Source organism: Octodon degus, unplaced genomic scaffold (assembly GCF_000260255.1).
Source record: "Octodon degus isolate 3935 unplaced genomic scaffold, OctDeg1.0 scaffold00015, whole genome shotgun sequence".
NCBI lineage: Eukaryota > Metazoa > Chordata > Mammalia > Rodentia > Octodontidae > Octodon > Octodon degus.
Window position 1 is genome coordinate 1,884,753 of NW_004524591.1, and position 14,636 is coordinate 1,899,388.

At 42.5% G+C, this 14,636-nt stretch overlaps 1 non-coding gene across 1 annotated transcript; it reads right to left on the minus strand.

Annotated features, from left to right (window-relative positions):
• Positions 1-6,380: 6,380 nt before the first annotated feature.
• Positions 6,381-6,487, minus strand: LOC111815384. The gene has a single exon (XR_002820079.1). It is a non-coding gene; the product is annotated as a U6 spliceosomal RNA (small nuclear RNA).
• Between the last annotated feature and the right edge of the window lie 8,149 nt (positions 6,488-14,636).

Below are 14,636 nucleotides of genomic sequence, written 5' to 3' on the forward strand. Positions count from 1 at the left end.
CTCACTCTTTCGCTCTCGCTCTTTCGCTCTTGCTCTCTCTCTCACTTCATTTATGAAATTCTGACCTCAAGGCCTTAGTCGAGCTCTCCACCACTGAGTCCTACTCGTGCCTTCATCTATTCATTTTAACTGCTCTTAATAGATAGGCTGAGAGTTTTCAGTAGAAAACATTTATGTTTAATCTTCTAAGCCTAAAAGGAAAAATGAGGGCTGGAGAGATAGCTCAGTAGAATAAATGTTTGCCTGGCAAGAGCAAGATCCTGAATTCAATCTCCAGTGCCACAAAAAAGAAAAAAAAAGAAAAATAAACAACAAAGAAATGCCTGCACAGACATGCTCTAAGACAAAAAAAAATGAAAGATTATTTAAATAGAAAATCTGCTTGGGTGATCCAAATGACACAAAGGAAAATTACTTTCATGAAGATGCTTTGAAAGACATCACCCATCTCTAAATCAAGCTTATTTTATTCCCTGTGATAGGAGAAAGAAGCCAGAGTTATGTTGTCTTATTGTCATTTTATAAAGCCTGCAAGGATGAGGTGTTCAGAGTTATCTCATCAACCTATCAATGTTCTTTTCCATTTTATCATTCATAATTTAAAATGTTTAAATTATCTTGAACTGTCATAATAAATGTAGCTACAAATGTTAGTAATATTCAATTAGTGTCTTAATATGGAAAATTGACCCAAAAACTAATTACTCATTAGTTTAAACATGTTGATATTAATCAATTTCATGTAACTCCTTTTAGACAATTGTTCTGTGTTGGAAAATTAAAAAATCTCTCCCTTCATTAAGTAACTGCGTTCTAACAATACTTGCCAGTTTACTCTTGGCATTCATTGCTTGAGGAAGGAAAGCAGCATATCTGAGCTGCTCCCAACAAACTGGAGAGGAAGAAAAGTTGCCAATGTGCACCTACCCACTGGGAAGCAGCCTGTGCCCTTCAGTTGAATGCTGGTCTTGAGCAGGGCTGACCTCGTGGGCAGGTGTCATAGTTGTACACACAGCTCTGAGAACTTGATGCATTTCATAAGTGTAGCTCAATGATTTTTTTTAAAAGTTCATTTGATACAGGGTCTCACTATGCAGCTCGGATTTGTAGTAATCCTCCTGTTTTCAGCCTCCCCAGCATTGTGATTGCAGGCATGCACCACCATGCCTGGTCATGGTGGCGGGCTCAGTACACCCGGGGGTGGGGCTAGCGCAGCATGCCGTCCTGGGGATTGAACCCTGGTCCCTGCACTTGCCTAAGCCGGCGCTTAGTCCACTAAGCTATCTTGCTGGCCCAGCTCAATGATTTTTAATGATCTACTTTATTCTGTTTTAAAGGAAATTTTTTTAGAATAGACAATTTTAAACCTGTACAAAAGTTGACTTAAGGGAATCATGAGTCACTGTATGCTAATCTTTCAACGTGACAGTTATCAGTTGGGCAGTTCTGCCTCAGAGTAAGTCCCACGTGCCATTCTATTCATAAATATGTTAGTGTATTTCTAAATGAGAATGAGGCGCTGTTGTCCTTTTATCTTACTTTTAAGGAGCAGATATATTGCAATTTTTCATCATTATTAAGCAAATATTGCCATCACATAGTGAAGACCACCAGCGCAAGGGGATAGCACGTAAGAGCATTAAGCGGAACGTAACTGAAAGGGAAGAAGCGTTTCCCCTCGGTTGTCTGCTTTCTCTCGCTTTAAGCGCTTACTCATCTGTGTCCCTTTTGTGGATCATTCGCCCTTCCCTTCTTATATACTAGGCCTTTCCACAGAGCTACATCCCAAGCCCTTTCTTATTTCTGAATTTTATTTTGAGACAGGGTCTGACTGAATCACTGAGCTGTGCAGCCTGGGCTTGGATTTGTCACCCTGTCTCGGCCTCCTGGACTGCTGGGATTACAGGTGTGCCATCAGGCCTGGCTTTGCTGTTCCCTTGGTTCAGCAAGTAAATATGCTTCGTGGGCTACTACAGCTTTGAAATTAGGAACAAGAAAGGGCAAAAATTATCATTAAAAATATATATATATATCTATATATACAAAATAGCATAGATATACTGCTACTTTCTTAGTTCAATGAGAAGAAAGTTTTGAACTAATAGTGTTTAGGCAAGATATCACATCTGCATCTTGTACTATGAATAACTACTACAAAGACAATAATATACAATGTATTAATTATTGTAACTGTCCTACTAACCTGTTTTGAAACTGTCTCATTGTTATTTCCTTCTCAATAAAATTAATAAAAAGAAAAGAAAGAGCAAAATCAGTGCAATATATAGCACATTATCCTTAACATTCACTAGAACCTTTTTGTAACTGTAAGAGTGTAAGATTTTAGGTCATAGGAACAAGGTTTTTTTCCTACACATTAAAAACCACATGGTAATGAGATGGTAAACAAGTAACCTGGACTTCACAAGTTCATGTGAAATACTTCCTGAATTAAAGATTCTTCTTCTTTTGTCATGTAAGCTAAAAGTATGTGTAGAAAATAAAAATAGAAACATCACTGTGGTTTCATTTTTTTATAACTCCCTTGGTTTTATTCTTTAGGTCTTTAAGATTTTTGTAAAGCCTAATTTTTTTTCTAATTTTAATAAATCATTGATTGGTACACCAACATTTGAAACACCTATCACTTAAATAAGGAGAAACAGCTCTTCAAGGTTTGTTGCTGTTTTTATTTTGTTCTGCACTGGATATTGGATCTCAGGTGCAGCGTGCAACTGAGGCGCCCCGCTGTCCGTGCTCAGCATTTGCTGTCAACAGGGCACCTCTGTCTCTTGGGGTTTCCTTCCTGCTTGCTCTCACTCCTCAGCCCCTTCCAGCCTCAGCCTCCCACACTGCACTGGTCTTCAAGGTTGAACTCGGCGTGCTTCGTGGTCCTGTCTGAATGTGTACAGCTGTGAACTTTGGTTCCATGTGAGTGTGCTTTTCATTGCACACAGGCTATCGCATGCTGTTTCTTTCTATTTTCTTCAACTTTATAGTTTTAAAATTTGTCTACACCGCCATGCCTCCTATGTTGTTTACTGCCTCTGACATTGAGTGTGATTCCTCGCCTGCATATCCGCACCCATGATTTAATTAGGCAGTTACCTTGGCTTCCCAGGCTGCCTGTCATTCTTTCTACTACAATATGCCCCAGGGGACAGAGTCTATGCATGTTTGTGTGCATCTGCGAATAGCACAGAAAAAAGGGGCCCGGGTGGGGGAGGGGGAGATGGTTTGGTATCCACCTACGGCTTCCTACAGCCTTCACTAAATGTTGTCAGATTGTTTTCCACATGTACAGCATGGAGCAAATGCCCTGTTAGTATTATATGAGATATTTCATTTCAACTTCCTAGTTTTTAACAAACCGATAGCTGTAAAAGGTGCAACAGATTCTGAGTGTGGTGGCACACACCTGTAATCCCAGCACTAAGGAGTGCAGAAGGAGGAGGATTGCTGTGGGTTCAAGCCAGCCTGAGCCTTTTTTTTTTTTTTTTGGTATTGTATTTAGTACAGGGTCTACAGGTCTCACTACACAGATCAGATTCATAGTGATTCTCCTGTTTCAGCCTCCCAGTTGCTGGGATTATAGTCGCGTGTCACCACGCCGTCTCTCACTGTCACTGTGCACCCAGGGGGTGGGGCTGGCACGGCACGCTGGAGATAGAACCCTGGTGCCTGTGTCTACCTAAGCAGGTGCTTTAATCCGCTGAGCTATCTGGCCGGTCCCAGCCTGGGCTATGAAATGAATTAGGGCCAGCCTGAACAATGGAGGGATACCTTGTCTCAAAAACAAAACAAAACAACAAAATAAAACACAAGCAGAGGGCAGCAGAGCAGTAGAGCCACAGTAGTTTAGCACTTACAAGCCTGAGCTCAAAGCAACCTTACCCGATTCTCAGTCTACCACTAATACTAAAGTTTTGGTTCTTTTGGTCCTACTCTGTAAAACAAGATGACACACAGCTACAGAGCTGCTATGAGGATCAGGCCAGCTGTATTTGAAGAGAGCTTAGAATGATGCCTGCTCACAGCAGGCACTCAAATATTGGCTGGCTTCTTGTTCCTCGTGTAACGGAGAGTCCCAGGTCACCCCGGGCCTTCTGTGAACTTAGGGACATTCAGGTTACCCCACACTTGTAAATTACTTTTCTTTCTTTCTTTTTTTTAAAATAGATTTTATTTTATTTTACTTTTGATACAGCATCTCACTATAGCATGTGGTACCAGAGATTGAACTCAGATCTTTGCATTTGCCAGGCAGGCACTTAAGCCACTGAGCTATTTACCCAGCCCTGTTAGTTGGCTTTCTGTAAGATTTCATGATGAGTTCTTTGTGTATATCCTTAACACACTTAATTATTTGCAAGATTGAACAGATTTTTATTATTTAAACCACTCGTCAATCATCACTGAACTTCGTTGCTCTCTTTTGAGAATCCATCTTTAGGGTCATGTCTTCAAAGCCCTGCTTTTTCCTCGACCCTTCACATCTTTTCCCCTCTTTTAATTTTAAGGAATCTCTGTATTCTGAATTCATAAAAGCATTACATTTTATGCACAAGTTCTTTTTGAATTTGAATTTAATTTTATATTACATTATTCTACCTATTTGCCTGTCGTGTTGAACTTTCTCACTAGTTCAAGTCATAAATAGCTCCTCTTAATTACATGGTAATTACTGCCTACAAATATTGAATTTTGATTTTCTCTAAAATTCCTAATTTCTATTATTTCTTTTGTGAACTTTGCATTGTCTGAGATTTTTGTGCTGTGATGAGAAGTACTGAGACTGTGGACTTTGTGTTTGTGTGTGTGTGTGTGTGTGCGTGCGCGCATGCAGGGCCTCACTAAGCAGCCTGTTTTCTTTTGTTTTTGAATCAACCTTAAATGAAATCCTTCTACAGTTTTCCGCCTTAATCTTTTTGCTGTAATTTGTTATGGTACCATTATATTAAGAAAGTTCCTTCAGTGGGGCGTGGTGGGCCACTTGAAACCCCTGCTCCTTAAGCGGCTGAGACAGGAGGATCATGAGGCTGAGCCTAGCCTGGGAAATGTAGCAAAATACCGTCTCAAAAAGAGTTGGTGCTGGCAAGATAGCTCAGCAGACTAAGTGCCTGCTTTTGTAAGTGCAAACATTGAATCCTGGTCCCACATGCCACACCGGCCCCGATCTGGCCACCGTGGTGGTACATGCCTATAATCCCAGCACTGGGAGGCTGAAAACAGGATCACCAGGAGTCTGAGCTTTGAAGTGAGACTCTGTACCAAATACATTAAAGAGAGAGAGAGAAAGAGAGAGAGAGAGAGAGAGAGAGAGAGAGAGAGAGAGAGAGATCTATTCTCCATTCTATGGGGGTTTTCCAAGAATGCTGATTAAGGCAGGCTTGTAGAAGGTAATCTTCAAGGCTTAACTTCTAAAACAAACTTCATTTTGGTGTAGGTGATTTGAGTATCTTTACAATAAAGTGACCATCACGGTCCCACAGTTCTGACATTCAAATATTGATGACCTATTCCTCAAAAATCTGAAATTATATTTTCTCTTTTCATAAAGCTTGGGCTACCAACCAATGAAACTGAATAAAATTAATTATGATTATTGATAGATAGATACAGACAAAAACATGGGATCAAAAAGAAAAAAGTTGGGATGGCTTCACAGTTTGAGCCTGAACTATCTAATATTTTTTAAACCACCTGATTTCCATGTACAAAAACTAGTTTAAAGGAAAAATTATTTTATTTTATTTATTTTTTATTTTCCTTTATTTTTTATTAATATTGTTTTTAAAATAATTTTATTGAGAAACAACTAGCAATGAGACAGTTTTAAAACCGATTATTAGCATAGTTTCAATAATTAATACATTGCATATTGTTGTTTTAGTGGTTATTAATTGTACAAGATACAGACATGATATCCTGTCCACAGACATTATTAGAACAAATCTCTCTATTTATTGAATTAAGAGAATGCAACTGTATATGTATCCTATTTTGAATATACAGATACCAAATGTTCGTTCATTTGTATTCCCCTTTTTTGTTTATTTTTGTCAGAGAAGGGCATTCCATTGTCACTTAAATATTGTAGGTGCATGAATTCAGCAAAATATTCCAATATAGTCCAGTAGTCCATAATAGTAGTGGGTTTTCTGTAAGACTGGAGATGTCAGAATTTGTTGGCTTGAGCCTTTTACATCTCAGCATATTAATATGACTTTAGTTTTTTCATAATTTTATTGATAAATAGCAATGAGACAGTTTCAAATCAAATCGCTAGGACAGTTTCAATAATTAACACACTGCACAAATTCTTCTTAGTGGTTAATTGCTGTACAAGATGCAGACTTGAGATCCTATTTACAAACACCAAAAATATGGAACGCTTCACGAATTTGCATGTCATCCTTGCGCAGGGGCCATGCTAATCTTCTCTGTATTGTTCCACTTTTAGTATATGTGCTGCCGAAGCGAGCACGGAAAAATTATTTTAGATAAAAAATCTCCATGAGCTCATAATTCTCAACTTTTATTATGGCCTAATATCTATACTTCCAAAGTATGATGACGTCTTCTCTCACTAATAGTCCTAGAAGTTAGCAATTACCTGTATAATAATAATAATAATAATAAGAAAGAATTCTAAATAAGCTAACTGCTGTGATAAATAAGTTTACAAAAAAGTGAATTATGAGCCAGGGGAGGTGCTCACACTTGCAACGCTCACTTCCCAGGGGGCTGAGGCAGGAGTACGGTAAGCTCACGGCCAGCCTGGGTGATTCAGTGAAATTCTATCACAACATAAAATAAAAATGTCTGAGGATGTTGCTTAGTAGTCTCCGAGTTCAACCTTCAGTATTAGAAAATAAAAATAAAACGTGAAGAAAAAAATAAAAATAATGATCACCGCAGGGGACGTGTAAGATCACTAAAACTCTCACCTTAGTCCTGAACCATGAGCTATGGATGCCTCTGTGGTGACAGTATTATGTGTAACCTCAAAACAGCTCATTCAGGAAATTGGTGTTCAAAATTTTGATTGATGCTTTGGAAAAAAAAAAAAAATAGGTGGGTATTTAGCTTGTGTACCCTGGGGCAGGGGATGAAGGCTACGTCCCTAGGACGCTTTTCCATGGCAACTGCCAACCTCGCCAGGTGCTGGGCTATGGGCCTAGCTGATCATTAACTGAGCTTAATGAGTGTGTGCTCAGGCCTGCGACATGCATCACCTCTGAGTGCTCCACACATGCTCAAGTCTTCTGACTTCACGTAGTGAGAGAAATAAAATAAGATGGTTTTCAATTTTTTTTTTTTTTTTTTTTTGGCATTGCCTGGGATTGAACTCAGGGATGTTACACTCCTGCGCTACATCCATTTCCAGCCCATTTAAAAATATTTTTTATTGTGAGACAGGGTCTTGCTGTGTCACTGAATTTCCTAGGCTGGGCTCCCGACTGAAATCTTCCTGCCTCAGCCTTGAGGCAGGAATCATAAGCATGTTCTCCTGCACCTGTCTCAACTCTGACATGCTAATGCTTCAGAAATGAAGGTCAGCTGCTATGGTCACCCCATTCTTAACCACCTGCTCTAATGAATTGCAGAATGAATCAATTATATTATTTGACATTGTTATTATTTCAGGAATCAAATGACGCAATGCTTGCCTTGGACATTGACACTAAGATGCCTACTTTGAATTCAACCAAAAGGCCCACACCTCAAACCTCCACATTCTTTCTATTAAGACTCATTTATTATCTGTTTCCTCCTGGACTTAGAGGATCGACAATGTGTCGAAAAACTAAATGTAATAATCTCAAATCAACAATTCAGTCATTCGTGTACAACATGTGTTATTACGGTTCCAAAAAACTAAAATAATAAGACCTAAGTCTGTCAGTGAGCCCAGGAGTTAGGAAGGGAAACACTTCAGGGTGTGCAGCTGCTCTACTGTAACAGAACAAGAGCATTGGGGGACAGAAGATGAGAGAATTTTCTGGGTCCAGGGAGAGGATGATGAAGATGTGAACCACGCGTCAGGCTGCAAAGAATAAGAAAAGCTTTGCCTGACAGATATGGAAGAAGGACGGTAACAGGAGATACAGGAGATTATTTTTGTTTAGGAAATGGGGGAGGGTGGATAAAGGCCTGGAAAGGCACTGGACTTTAGAGGCTCTTTTGTGTGGAAGGTGGGGGAGCTGTACTCCAGCTAGACTCTGGGAATATTATTCCTATAGGCGCTCATTAGGAGAAGTGAGTCAGTTGAGAATACTGCCCCTTATTTTGTGCTAGGTACTTATAGTGGTTGATGCATTGTGTCAACTTGGCCGGATGACTCCCCCGTGCACTTCCGGCTGGTGGGGGTCCCGCCCTGGGATACAATTGGTTCTGCCCCGAGAGTGACTCAGCACAAAGAGACCATATAAAGGCGCTGAGGAGGTAGTCACGTTTCACTTCGTCGGAACTTCAGTCTTCGCATTCGGCTTGGACGTCATCGCCTGGCTTGCAGAGCAGACTCTTCCACCTCCTGCTTGGATCCTCCACCTTCAGTCGCAGACTCTTCAGTCTTCCCTCGCAGGCCCATCAGCTGACAAATAGAGACTTGCACGGAGCACAGCAGTGAGCTTCAGACCTTGGGACTGAACTCCTCAGTTTGGAGTGTGCAGACGCCTCCATCTGACTCTGCGGCTGACTGTCCTAAGCCAACCTTGTAATTCCTTATACATTGTAAATCTTGTGTTAATATCTGTACCTTATATTATATCTGTTCCTCTAAGTAAAACCCTGACCAATACAGTACTCTTTTGCATTTATTTCTATTTATCCATTGCATTCTTTTTGACAAGCTGCAAGGTAATTTCTATTGGTATTACTATGCCACAGATGAGAAAGCAAAGGCACAATCATGTTTTTGCTTTTTGTTTTTTTTCCGGAACTGGGGATTGAACCCAGGTCCTTAATCTTGCCAGGCAAGCGCTTATTCCACTGGGCTATTTCCCCAGCCCCACAATCATGTTAAGTAACTTGCCTGGAGTCAATCATCTGGAGAAGAAAAGATCAAGAATGCAACCCTAGGGCAAAGCTGTTGAGGTAAACTCAGCCCTGATTTTGGGAGGGGAAGACCGGGTGAGAGTGCTCAGCCCAAACTTAATGATGTGTCTAAGGAAACCAGAAAAAAATGTGAGAAGCGTGTTTGGAGGAAATGGTGCCATTTCTGTGAATAAGCTGAACTTGATGTGCCCGGGCACAGTTAGATAGCTACTGTCACTGCTAGCTGGGGTCCTGGCTTTTAGGTAGTTTCACAGAAATTGAATAGAAATTAATAGAAGTTAAAATTAATGCACGAAGTCACAGGGGATAAAGCTGTAACCAGGAAGTTGGTGGGAAGACAGGAAAGGATGCCAGCTTAGGTAGCAGGAGAAGCACATCTCCTTCTGGGGTTCAGACCAGCCCACCCCAAAAGCGAGGAGGCAACTTTGAAGGATCAGCTAGTATGTGTTGGGGCTTCCGGATGATCACTGTCATCTCAGTCCTGGTGTCCTGGCTCTGGAATATTTGTGGCTGAGGGATGATTTTGTTCCCAGGAGATCATAGGTGTAAGACAAGCATGTTCAGGGCAGTGGCTGGTGACTTCCCAAGCCTTGTTGGATGTCCTGGGGAAACTGTCCATGCTGGTGTCTTCAACTTTGAAGTGGGGGAGATTCTGTAAATTGGGCTTGCCAATTTTTACACAGATATTCCCTAAATGATGAACGTATCTGTATGTTGAGCTGAAAAGAGATTTGACCCAAATTTTATAGCCACGGAGGATACAACATGAAAATAAAATTCGTTTTTGCTTTTAGTTACCTATTGGGCATGTGTAGCCCAAGTGAAGAGTTAGGTTTCATAGCAAAAATGACCTTTAAGTTTCTGACTATTCCAGAAAAGGACACAAATCTTGTTTTCAATGGGCAGCAGGCAAGGGACCAGACAAAGGGTTCAGGCTCTTTCTCTATCCCCGTAGTTATCCCTGACTATATTCACGTTTTTGTACAAATTGAACCAGCCACCTTTATCTACTGCAGAAAGCAGTAGGTCCATGTTTACTCCTTAAGTGACTGTCTGTTTAGTTTGTGTTGAAACCTTGAGGTTTTCCTAAGCCCTCACCAGTGGTCTGACCTTGAGGTGAGCCCGGGTCCTTATCAGCATACTAAGAATATGTTACATTCTCTTGAGCTAAAGTTTGAAACCACACGTTTGTGGGGATCTTAGCTGCAACTAAATAAGAAAGTAAAGAAAAGCCACATCTTTGCTTGCAAGTGGCTCCCAGTCACCTGTCTCCAGCTTGCTGGTGCCTAATGTTCTGCCTGACATGATGACCATGTCACCATGTGTAGCAGGAAGCTGGGAGAGGGGCCGGGGAGATGGCTCAGTAGAATAAGTGCTTGCCTGGCAAGCACAAGGGCCTGAGTTCAATCCCCAGTTACACCAAAAAAAAAAAAAAAAAAAGGAAGCTGGGAGTTTGAATCTGGGACTCAGTTCTCCAGGACGGGAGCAGTGTCAGGAGGGTGAATCTTTGCTCCAGACACAAAGTGTAATGGGATGGTAAAAGAAATCCAGCACACAAAGTGAACAGTGTCTTAAGGCAAAGCTTTACAAAATAGCAACATTAATGCAAAAACGATGAACCAAATATAGAACATTTTAAGTCAAGATAGTATTAGTGCTTTGCCTCAGCCTCTGCTACTGTTCCATATTAACACTGTTAACATTTAGTTTAAATCCAGAATACTAGTTCTCATATAGTTATTTTTTTTTTTCCATAGAGGGAGGAAGAGAATAAATGCTTTCAGTTTACCAATAAGGAAAATAAGACATCTCAGCTCAGTGATGTTGAAACCACATTTCACAGTGTTACATGAGCCACACTGGATTGTTAGATCTTAACTTTCTTTAGGACATAGCTGGAACAAAATGAAGCTCTAAAGAATACTTAAGTGTAGAAAGTTTGGCAACTTGACTTGGATTGAAAGCACAGAGCAGTAAGTGCCTTGGGATTAAGCAAGAGGGTCTGAATTCCCCACTGGGTGCTTTCCCAGCTGGGTGGTTTGAGGAGAAGCCACAGCTTCAGTTTCCTCATCTGAAGAAAGATGAGGTTTATCATACCTACGTTTTGTTACTAGAGAAAAATGTAGGTCATGAAACTTATCAGTCAGGCTCTCAACCTATTACAAGGAGTGCACACAAAATAGGAAAAGCCCAGAGGTTTTTAAAAGATGCTATACATAGAGGAGGAAATTACTGTCCTCCAAAATGAGAGAAAAAGTGACTAGAGTTATTTTTCCATATGGATTTGTGCTCTTTGGCAGAGGAAGCCAAGGAAATAAATATTCTTCTGAGATTTGAAGACGCTGTACCCCCAGCAGTTGTGAGAAACTTCATCCTCAGGGCAACAGAGTTAAGGTGTGGCCCTTTCACCTATCACATGATTCAGCATGAGGGTGCTGCCCTTCCCAATGGATTAGTGCCCATTATATCGGGGGTGGGGGTGGCGAGCAGCAGGTAAGGGCCTAGGTTCCATCTCTTGCTTGATCTCAAAACACAGATACAATGCAAATGGCTACCAATTTGGATTGACTCAATGAATTATAGTGCATCCATTAGTTGGGTTACCAGGTCCACAGTAAGAAGAGGCAGCTCTGTAACTGATGTGTATTGATGCACATACACATTCTCTTGTGGGGTGAGGGAATTCTCCCTTGGGGTCTTTGCAGAAGGTTTTATAAATCTTTCTGAGCTCAACACTCACACAGAGAGAAAACAGTGTAACTTTATATGTCTATTTTAGAAACCACTATATTACTTATACTCCTTGAGGAAAGAATATCTGGAGAAATGCAGAGGAAACTGGTAACCTAGGGCTGGGGAGAGAGCTCAGTGGCCTAAGTGCTCTAATCCTCTGGCGTCATTTGCCTTTCTTCCTCCTGCCATGGGATGTGGAACAGAAAGGCCCTTATCAGACGTGGCTCCTTCATCTTGGGCCTCCCAGCCTCCAGAACTGTAACAAAGGAATTTCTTTTAAATTACCCAGCCTGTGGTATCCTGTCCGAGCAGCTGCAGATGGACTAAGCCTACTCTGACCTCACTGTCCTCTTTCTGTCTGGCCTCCAAGCACACCCCGAGTTAGAGGACCTCAGGGCTGAGCTGCTTCAGCCATGCAGGTGTGTCTCAAGGGACAGCTGGAAAACGCATTTAGAGAAGCAAGAGGGCTCTTACACCAAGTTGGAATAGTTCCTAATAGTTCTTACATAATTTACTATGTGACAGACACAAATGCTTGATTCCTGTAGACTCAGTAACCAAACCACAAATCCCAATTTTAGGAGACAAAAACGATTGCTGTCCCACTTTGCTTGCCATCCTTAAGTGACTGGCAGAAACCTGAGACCAGGGAGAAGAGGCAGCACTTGAATGTGGGTGCTCTGTGCCATGGCCAATAGCTGGAGAAGCTCAGCAAGTGGCAGTGATTGGTTTCATGGCAATCATCACTGTCGTCAAAGCTGTTTATTTGAATCGTCTGGCAATTATGTCCCTGAGAATCTACCTCACAGCTACGAGGCACATGCACAGTACCTTATGTTTCAAATACGTGCAACACTGTATTAGCAAAACACAGATGCAATTCAAATGGCTACCAATTTGGACCAACTAAATGGATTATGATGCATCAATTAGATGGGTTACCAGGTCCACAGTAAGAAGACACAGCTCTGTAACTGATGTGTATTGATGCGCATACACATTCTCTTGTGGGTTGAGGAAGTTCTCCCTTGGGGTATTTGCAGGAGGTTTTATAAGTCTTCCTGTGCTCAAGACAGACAGACAGACAGACACACACACGCACACTCAGAACAGGGTGTAGCTTGACATGTCTGTTTTAGAAGCCACTATATTACTTATACTCCGTGACGAAAGACTATTTGGAGAAATGCACAAGGAACTGGTAACGTAAGGCAGGGGAGATAGCTTGGAGGTTTAAGTGTCTGCCTGGCAAGGGCAAGGATCCAGGTTTGATTCTCTGTACCACATGCTCTGCTGGCCCAGGAACCCTGGTACACCTTGCCAGCTCTGAAGCTGGGTGTGGTGGTGCACGCCTGTAACCCCAGCACTAGGGAGGCTGAGACAGGAGTATCACTATGAGTCCAGGCTGCACAGGGAGACTTTGTGCCAAATAAATAAATGAAAGATTAAAAAAAAAGTAACTGGTAACCTAGGTGCCTTGAGGGAGGGGACCTGGGTGGCAGTGGGACATGTAGACACAGTTTTGTTGCACATATTTTGTAACATTGTACCTTTAACATGCCCATACAAGACCTATTTTAAAAGACAATTAAGGAAAAACTATTTTTATACATTATTAGTGACCTTTCAAGGACTCACAATCTGGGAAACATAATGTGAAAAATTATACATGCCTCATAATCAGCTTGCATCATGTTCTCTGTGATTTAGGTTTTCACTGACTGGAGAGTCCTTTGTTATACCAATTTCTGTTACATGAATGCAAAACAAAGAGTAACTTCCATCTGTATTCTACAGTGTTTTGCCTACGTTGCAAAAGCAGAAATCGTAGGATGGGCAATGAGAAAATTGGTGCCTTGAAGCCAGGAATGGGCAGTTCACAAGGCAGGGCACACACACGGCCTCAGCTGCACACAGCCCTGCCTGAGCTCTCCCACGAGGGTGGCTGCTGTTATTCCCGTAACTTTCTTGGCAAGGAGGCAGGTGGCGTAGAACCTAACCCAGCTCCTGAACTCCAGGGCATTTGCAGGGCTGTGTCCCCAGGGGCAGGCCAGTTTTTCAGGGTTTATCCTTTCCAAGAAACTTAACATTCTTTTTGTTTTTGTTTTTCTCAGAACTGGGGATTGAACTCGGGGTCTTTGCACTGAGGTACATCACTATCCTCTACAAGCTTTATTCTGAGGTAGGGTCTCCCTAAATTGCCCAGGTCAGACTGGGATGCGTGATCCCATCCGCCCGCCTGCCTCAGCCTTGCAAGCGCTGGGATTGTGTGCTGGCATGAGCCACCGCGCCAGGCTTCTCACCTTCTGTCCGCCTTTATCTTTTCAAAACGAGAAACTCAAGATGGAGAAGAACTTCGGGTCACCGGGAGACACGAGCCTGAGCAGTGAACCGGTGACCGTGATGATCGGGAATTTTAAGACAACGACTCATCATGCAATACTTCCGCATGCCAAAGAGGCACAGTGGCTTTGCTCGCGCAGCTAGGGGCTCCTACAGGCATCGGTCAGTTCTGCGCTCGCTCCTGGGGCGACAGCGCGAGTCCCCGCTGCAGAGCTGGTGCTGCTTCCTCTCTTCACCGCAGACCAGGCGCATCCGAGACCCAGGATAAGCAGGCGCGGGCGCGGGCTGTACTCTGGAACCAAGAAGGAAAGGTCTTTTGCGGGCGAGGGCGTTTCAGCGTTGAGCCCCAGGTTCCGTGCCGCCGCTCTCCAGCCCGCGGGGGCGTGGGGCGGGCTCTGCGCTAGGTTCCCACCCCAGCCACCGACCCCTTCGGCTGGGGCCCCGCCCGGCCCTCCCGCCCCCAGCCCCGCCTCCCGGAGCCGGAGCCCATAAAGCCTGTG